Here is a 6,950-nt window from a genome sequence, read left to right as displayed (position 1 = left end):
TAGCCATTCGCTTCGCCAGGGGATCTTCCCCAGCCAGGGGTTGAACTCGCGTCTCTTGCATTGCAGGCAGATTACCTTCCGAGCCACTAGGGAAGTCCAAGGGGGCGACTCGCATCACCGACTCAATGAACATGAGTGTGAGCAAACTCCGGGAGACAGTGAAGGACAGGCAAGCCGGGCTCACTGCAGTCCTCGGGGTCACAAAGAGTCGGACATGACAGTGACTGAACGACAAAAACGCCTTGAATATCTACTCTTCTTACTTTCGCTGTTATGTTAATGCCCACAGTAATTACTTAATATATCAATCCTCTGGGGGGAAGAAATCATACTTTAAACTCTCATCTTTTAAATCAATTTCTTAGCATTCATTCAGACATTTATTTTTTGAGACTACTATGTTTACAGAGGATGAGAAGGTTGGATGGCATCACCGACTCAATGGACATGAGTTTGAGTAAACTCTGGGAGTTGGTGATGTACCGGGAGGCCGGTGTGCTACAGTCCTTAGGATTGTAAAAAGTTGGACAAGACTGAGGGGCTGAACTGAACTCAACTATGTGTCAGGACCTATTCTAGTAGTTAGTGATATGGCAGTAAACATAAGACAAACCTCTGGTCTCCTGAAGCTCACATACAAGTCAGAGGAGACAAACACTAAATGAGAAATACATGTGGGAAATCTTTTGGTGGTAAGTGGTAAAGAGGAAAGAGGGATGGAAGTTTGGAGAAAGTGCAATTTTAAGTAAGGTAGCAGGGAGACGTCCCTGGTGGTTTAGTGGTTAAGAATTCACCTGCCAATGCAGGGAACATGGGTTCTATTCCTGGTCCAGGAAGATTCCACATGCCATGGGGTGACTAAGCCTGTGTGCCACAGCTACTGAGCCTGCACACCTAGAGCCCATGCTCTGCAACAACAGAAGGCATTGGAATGAGAAGCCTGCGAACTGCAACTAGAGAAACTGAAAGTTGCTCAGTCATATCCCACTCTGCAACCACATGGACTGTAGCCTGCCAGCCTCCCATGTCCATGGAATTCTCCAGGCCAGAATACTGGAGTGGGTAACTGTCCCTTCTCCAGGGGTTCTTCCCAACCCAGGTCTCCCTCATTGCAGGTGGGTTCTTTACCATCTGAACCACCAGGAAAGGAACTAGAGAGTAACCCACAGTCACTGCAACTAGAGAGAGCCCATGCACCACAACAAAGACCCAGCCAGCCAAAATAAATGAATAATTTTTTAAAATATGGTGGTAGGGAAGAGACCTCACTGAGAAAGTGACACTCAGGCGAGAATCTGAAAGGGAATCAGTTTTGAGAAAGTGTGTTTCAGCAGAGGAAATTCAGGTGCAAAGACACTAAAGGATCACTCTGGCTGACTTCTGAAAATAAACGTTTAAGCCTGAGGGATGAGGTGAGTGGGAACCAACAGAGGAGACTGAGAAGGAAGCTAAGTGAAGAGAATGTTGCCAGCAGGAGGAAAATCACTGTGTCAGATGTTGAAGGTAGGTCTTGAAAGATGGGTTCTAGAATATTCTTGATATTTGCATTTTGCAATTACAGCTCTTCAAATGAGCATCTTTTTTCAAGCCGATGGGGGGGTGTCCATGACTAGTTGTAATCTGTTTGGGAGATAATGTCCAAAGACTAAATTTGAGGGCCTTGATGGAACGTAGGGCTTCCCTCATAGCTCAGTTGGTAAAGAATCCACTTGCAATGCAGGAGACCCCGGTTCAATTCCTGGGTCGGGTAAATCCTCTGGAGAAGTGATAGGCTACCCACTCCAATATCCTTGGGCTTCCCTGGTGGCTCAGCTGGTAAAGAATCCGCCTGCAATGCGGGAGACCTGGGTTCAATCACTGGGTTGGGAGGATCCGCTGGAGAAGGGAACAGCTAGTCACTCCAGTATTCTGGCCTGGAGAATTCCAAGGGGTCACAAAGAGACAGACATGACTGAGTGACTTTCACTTTCAAGCCCTGGGCCAATGGCCTAATAAGACTACTCTGATAGGCTTTGCCTCTGACTTCTCCCAATCCTTTCTGCCCCACTGTGTCTGCTGTCACTGTCTAGACCTGTAGCACTTACTCAGCCAGCCCCATAATGGAAAATGCCCTGGGTTTGTCCTCCTGCCTTTTGTAATCAGAACTTTGTGGGGTACCCCTCCCCTCAGACTTCCCTGGTGCCTCAGACTGTAAAGCGTCTGCCTACAATGCAGGAGACCTGGGTTCAATCTCTGGGTCGGGAAGATCTCCTGGAGAAGGAAATGGCAACCCACTTCAGTATTCTTGCCTGGGAAATCCCATGGACGGAGGAGCCTGGTAGGGTATAGTCCATGGGGTCACAAAGAGTCAGACACGCCTGAGTGACTTCACTTTCTTTTCTTTCTTTTCCTCCCCTCAACCCCTAAACTCTGTCTCCAGGAAGACGTCATCTCACTGAATCCACTTTGCTAATAGCTGAATACAGGCTGACATGCCATCTCTCCCAGAACAGCTTGAAAAGAATAAATATCTAATAGAGGTCATCTCACCTACTGAGGGTCTCCATGTGCTAGTCTGTGTTCAATAAATGAGGGACGTTAGGGACACCGTGGCAAACCAGAAAGACATACTCTGTGCCCTTATGGAAGTTACACCTAGAAGTATATTTGTTTGCTAATACACTACCCTAACAAAATACCGCAAACTGGGTAGCTTAAACAACAAAAATCTGTGTGATCGCAGTTCTAAAGGTTGGAAGTCCAAGATGCTAGAACAGTTGATTTCTCCTGGAGCCTCTGTCCTTGGCTTGCAAATGGCCACCCTCTTGCTGCCTCTTCCCACAGTACCTCTGTGCATTCACCCTTCTCTGTGTCCAAATTTCCTCTTCTTCTGAGGACAGCAGTCAGATTGGATCGGGGCCTGCCCTAAGGGCCTCATTTTAACGTAATCACCTCTTTAAAGGTTCCATCTCCAGATACAGTCACATTCTGGGGTACAGGGGTCAGGACTTCAACAAATGAATTGCAGGGAGGGGTGGGGGGGGACACAATTCAATCTGTAACAACGGGATAGGGAGCAACAGACATTAAACCTGAAAGCAAGTAAGATTGCTTTTTCTGGAGATAAAGCTGATATGCCAAGGCTCAGAAAAGGCTTTTCAGAGGAAATGACATTTGATCCAAGAGCTCCGTGACAAGAAAGTGGCATCCAAGAGAAGATGTGGGGGAAGGTCCTTCCAGACAGAGGGAACACCTGTGTCGAAGGCCCAGGGATGGGCATGTTTGAAGATCAGAAACATAATAAGGTGGCTGGAGCCTAGTGAGTGAGAAAGAGGCCGGGAGGGGCCACACCAGGAAGCTTGCCTTTTAGTCTTTAGCAGGCAGAGAACAGATATCCATGGCCTGCTGGATATCTATATAAGGGTGGTCTTAGTCTCTGTCCACCCTGCTGAACCTCACTCACTCTGTACTGCCTGGGTGGTCTGCAAGAGTTGTTCTCGCTCTTCACTGCAGGACAGTACCAACACCAGCAGGAGCATCACTGAATGTTTAATAAGCATTTTCTAGGGGCCACTCCAAGTACTTTATATGGGCCTTCCCTGGTGGTCCAATGGTTAAGAATCTGCCTGCCAATGCAGAAGACACAGGTTCGATCCCTGGTCTGGGAACATTCCACATGCTGCGGGGCAACTAAGCCCATGGGCCACAGCTACTGAGCCCTTGCCCTGCAACTAGAGAAGCCACTGCAATGAGAAGCCGGCGCACCACAACTAGAAAGTAGCCCCTGCTCCCCACAACTGGAGAAAACCCTCTTGCAGCAACAAAGACCCAGTGGAGCCAAAAATAAACAAACAAATAAAGCTAATTTTTAAAATTAAGAAAAATAAATGATTAAAAAAATACTTTATATGGATCTTCTCTTAATCCTCCAATAACCCTGTGAGGCAAGTACCACTGCTATCCCATTTGACAGATGACAAACCCTTACCAGAGTCACTTCCTCCCTTCATAACTCTTCACTGGCTCCTCATTTTCAGCCAAAGTAAGTTCAAACTCTTTGACAGATCACACAAAGACCTCCAAATTCTGACCCCTGTTGGCCTCTGCAGCCTCCTCTTCTACTGCCTCTTGCCACAAGCTTACTCCCTCCTGGTGTGCTTTCTTGACCTCTCTGCCTTTGCTCACACCAGCCCTCTGCTGGAACATTCTCACCCTCTCCTCATAGGTTGGACGGCACCACTCTAGGGGGTCGCGTCTGGCCCTCTGTCTCACAGCGGCTATCACATTTGGGAGGTAGCCGCTGTTCATCTGTGCTTCCATCAGTCCCCCAACGAGCAAATCATCCGCCAGACTGGGGCTATTTGAGTCTTTGCATCATATCCCAACCCATTCCAGTATTCTTGTCAGGGAGATCCCATGAACAGAGGAGCCTGGTGAGCCTGGTATCCATGGGGTTGCAGAGTTGGACACGACTTAGCAACTAAACAGCAACAACATCACGACCCTAATTAGAAACAGCATGGATCCACAGAAGGGCAGAGAATCCTCATCTAAACCCTGATCAGGGCAGGGGACTTGGAAGCCTTCCAACAAGGGCCAGGAAAGACTGGGCCACAGTCTTTCTCTACCTCTCACGACCCACTAGGAATCACTGGCTTTTCAGAGAGGGCATATCCTCACATTCCTGAGATCTGAGGCTCCTTCCTGGGGACCCAGGACTTGGAGGGGAGGGGCTGGCTCTAGGTTGGCAGCAATCCATAACAGGGAAGCCCACAAGCCTTGACAGCCTGCAGACCTGGGTTCAAATTCCTCCTTGGTCAACCCCTAGCTGAGACTGAGGCCCATCATTTAATCCTCCCGCTCACATTTATTGAGGGCCTTCTCTGTGCCAGGCACTGGACATACTAACTCGCTGGATCCTCACAGCCACCCTCTGAGAGAGATTCTGTCATCATCCCATTCTATAAGAGAGGAAACTGACTGATGGGACCTAAGCCCAAGGCCACATAGCTGGTGTGTGGCAGAACCAGGATGGCTAGTCCAGGGGGTCCAAGCTCCAGAGTCTGAGCCATGAGTCTCCTGCAGTCAACACCCCAAGGACTTGTGTCTTTTCTAGAAAAGAGAAAGATGAATAATAGTACTACTTCTGGAGAATGTTGTTGTGGGAATTAGACCAACTAATATAAATAAAGCATTTAAAGCAATGCCCGGCACTCAATAAGAGATCCCATAAATGGTTATTATCATTGTTATTATAAGGTTATTATTATTACCTCTAGGTGAAAAGGCTGCTTTTGACCTGTTGCTCAGTTGCTCGGTTGTTTCTGACTCCTTGTGACCCCATGGACTGTAGCACACCAGGCTTCCCTGTCCTTCACCATCTCCTGGAGCTTGCTCAAATTCATGTCCATTGAGTTGGTGAAGCCATCCAACCATCTCATCCTCTGTCGCCCTCTTCTCCTCCTGCCCTCAATCTTTCCCAGCATCATTAAGATTGCTATTGTAATATTCAGTTCAGTCGCTCAGTCATGGCCCACTTTTTGTGACCCCATGGACTGCAGCACACCAGGCTTCCCTGTCCATCACCAACTCACAGAGCTTGTTCAAACTCATGCCTGAGTCGGTGATGCCATCCAACTATATTGTGATATAGTTGGTGTCTTTTCTCTCTTTTTCTTTCTTTCTTTTTTTTAAGAGTAGGTGGCTTCATTCCCAATATCCTTTCAGCTTTGGGATCAGAAAACCAAACTCCCTAGTCAAAGGCTGGTGGGACTAGGTGAGACAGAGAATTTAGAACCTGAGTCACAGGGGCCTTAGGTCATGCCTGCTACTGTCCTCACCTCGCCTATGCAAAGCACCCCCACTAGAGGGTGTGCAGGTGTAAAGAAAGGAGGCTTTCACACATTAGGACTCAGGATTAAAGGCCTAGAGGGAAGCGAGGTGGACGGCCCCCAGGACCCAAGGCCTCCACTGGTCCAGTCGACATCAGGGATGTAGACTCGGGCATGGGTCAGCTGGAGATGGATTTCTGCCTTTTTCTTTATGCACTGTGATGTTTGCTGTGGTTATAGCAAGCTTGCTTTACTTTTGTGATAAAACATATGTACACGACTTGAAAATAAAGGCGTGTGAGGGTGGGGGCTCTCTGTGCCCTTTGGAGATCCACAGCCTCTCCCCACCAGTTGCCCCAGAACCTACCGGTAAAGGACCCCAGGCTCAAGTTTCCCTGACATTAAGAGAGTCACCATTAGCATCCCTCCACAACACATGGAGGGCAGGGCCGGGGACACGGGCAGAGCGCAGGGCACAGAGCCTGGCTGTGTGGGAACGGTCCACAAGCAGCCTTCTGGGATGCCCGATCCATCCGTCTCTCATCACGTGACTCTCTGCTGACTGTGGGATGCGGGGGCCATGAGGGTGAGACTGTCCACATGGCTCTTCTGTCAGTCCACGGCACTCACAAGAAATGAGAAGTACAAGACTCGTATTCAGAGCCTTGTCACAGCATGTCACTTATGCGAAACAGAAACAGCTGCTTTTTGGTCAGCAGACTGGGAAAAGCTACATCATCATCATCATAATAGGAGCCAATATCTGTTGAACACTTACTGTGTGCCAGACTCTCAATTATTTACTTGTATTTTTACAAGTGCCCCATGCCCCAGCGCGCTCTCTTGCTCTCACACACAGCATTTCTGCTTTATTTTTTTCATAGTGTTTCTCTCTTTCAGAGATGATCCTCCTTAATTCCTTTTAAAAAAAAACACCTATTTATTTTATTTTTTGGCCACGGTGGGTCTTCGTTGCTCCACCTGGACTTTCCTAGTTGCGGCGAGCAGGGGCCGCTCCCCAGCTGGGCAGCTCAGGCTTCTCACTGAGGTGGCTTCTCTTATTGCAGAGCACTGGCTCCAGGCATGTGCGCTCGGGAGTTGCAACTCGAAGACTCCAGAGTGCGGGCTCCACGGTTGTAA

This window comes from Dama dama, chromosome 4 (assembly GCF_033118175.1).
Source record: "Dama dama isolate Ldn47 chromosome 4, ASM3311817v1, whole genome shotgun sequence".
Classification (NCBI taxonomy): domain Eukaryota; kingdom Metazoa; phylum Chordata; class Mammalia; order Artiodactyla; family Cervidae; genus Dama; species Dama dama.
The sequence above is the reverse complement of the archived record's forward strand: the minus strand, read 5'-3'. Positions refer to the sequence as shown.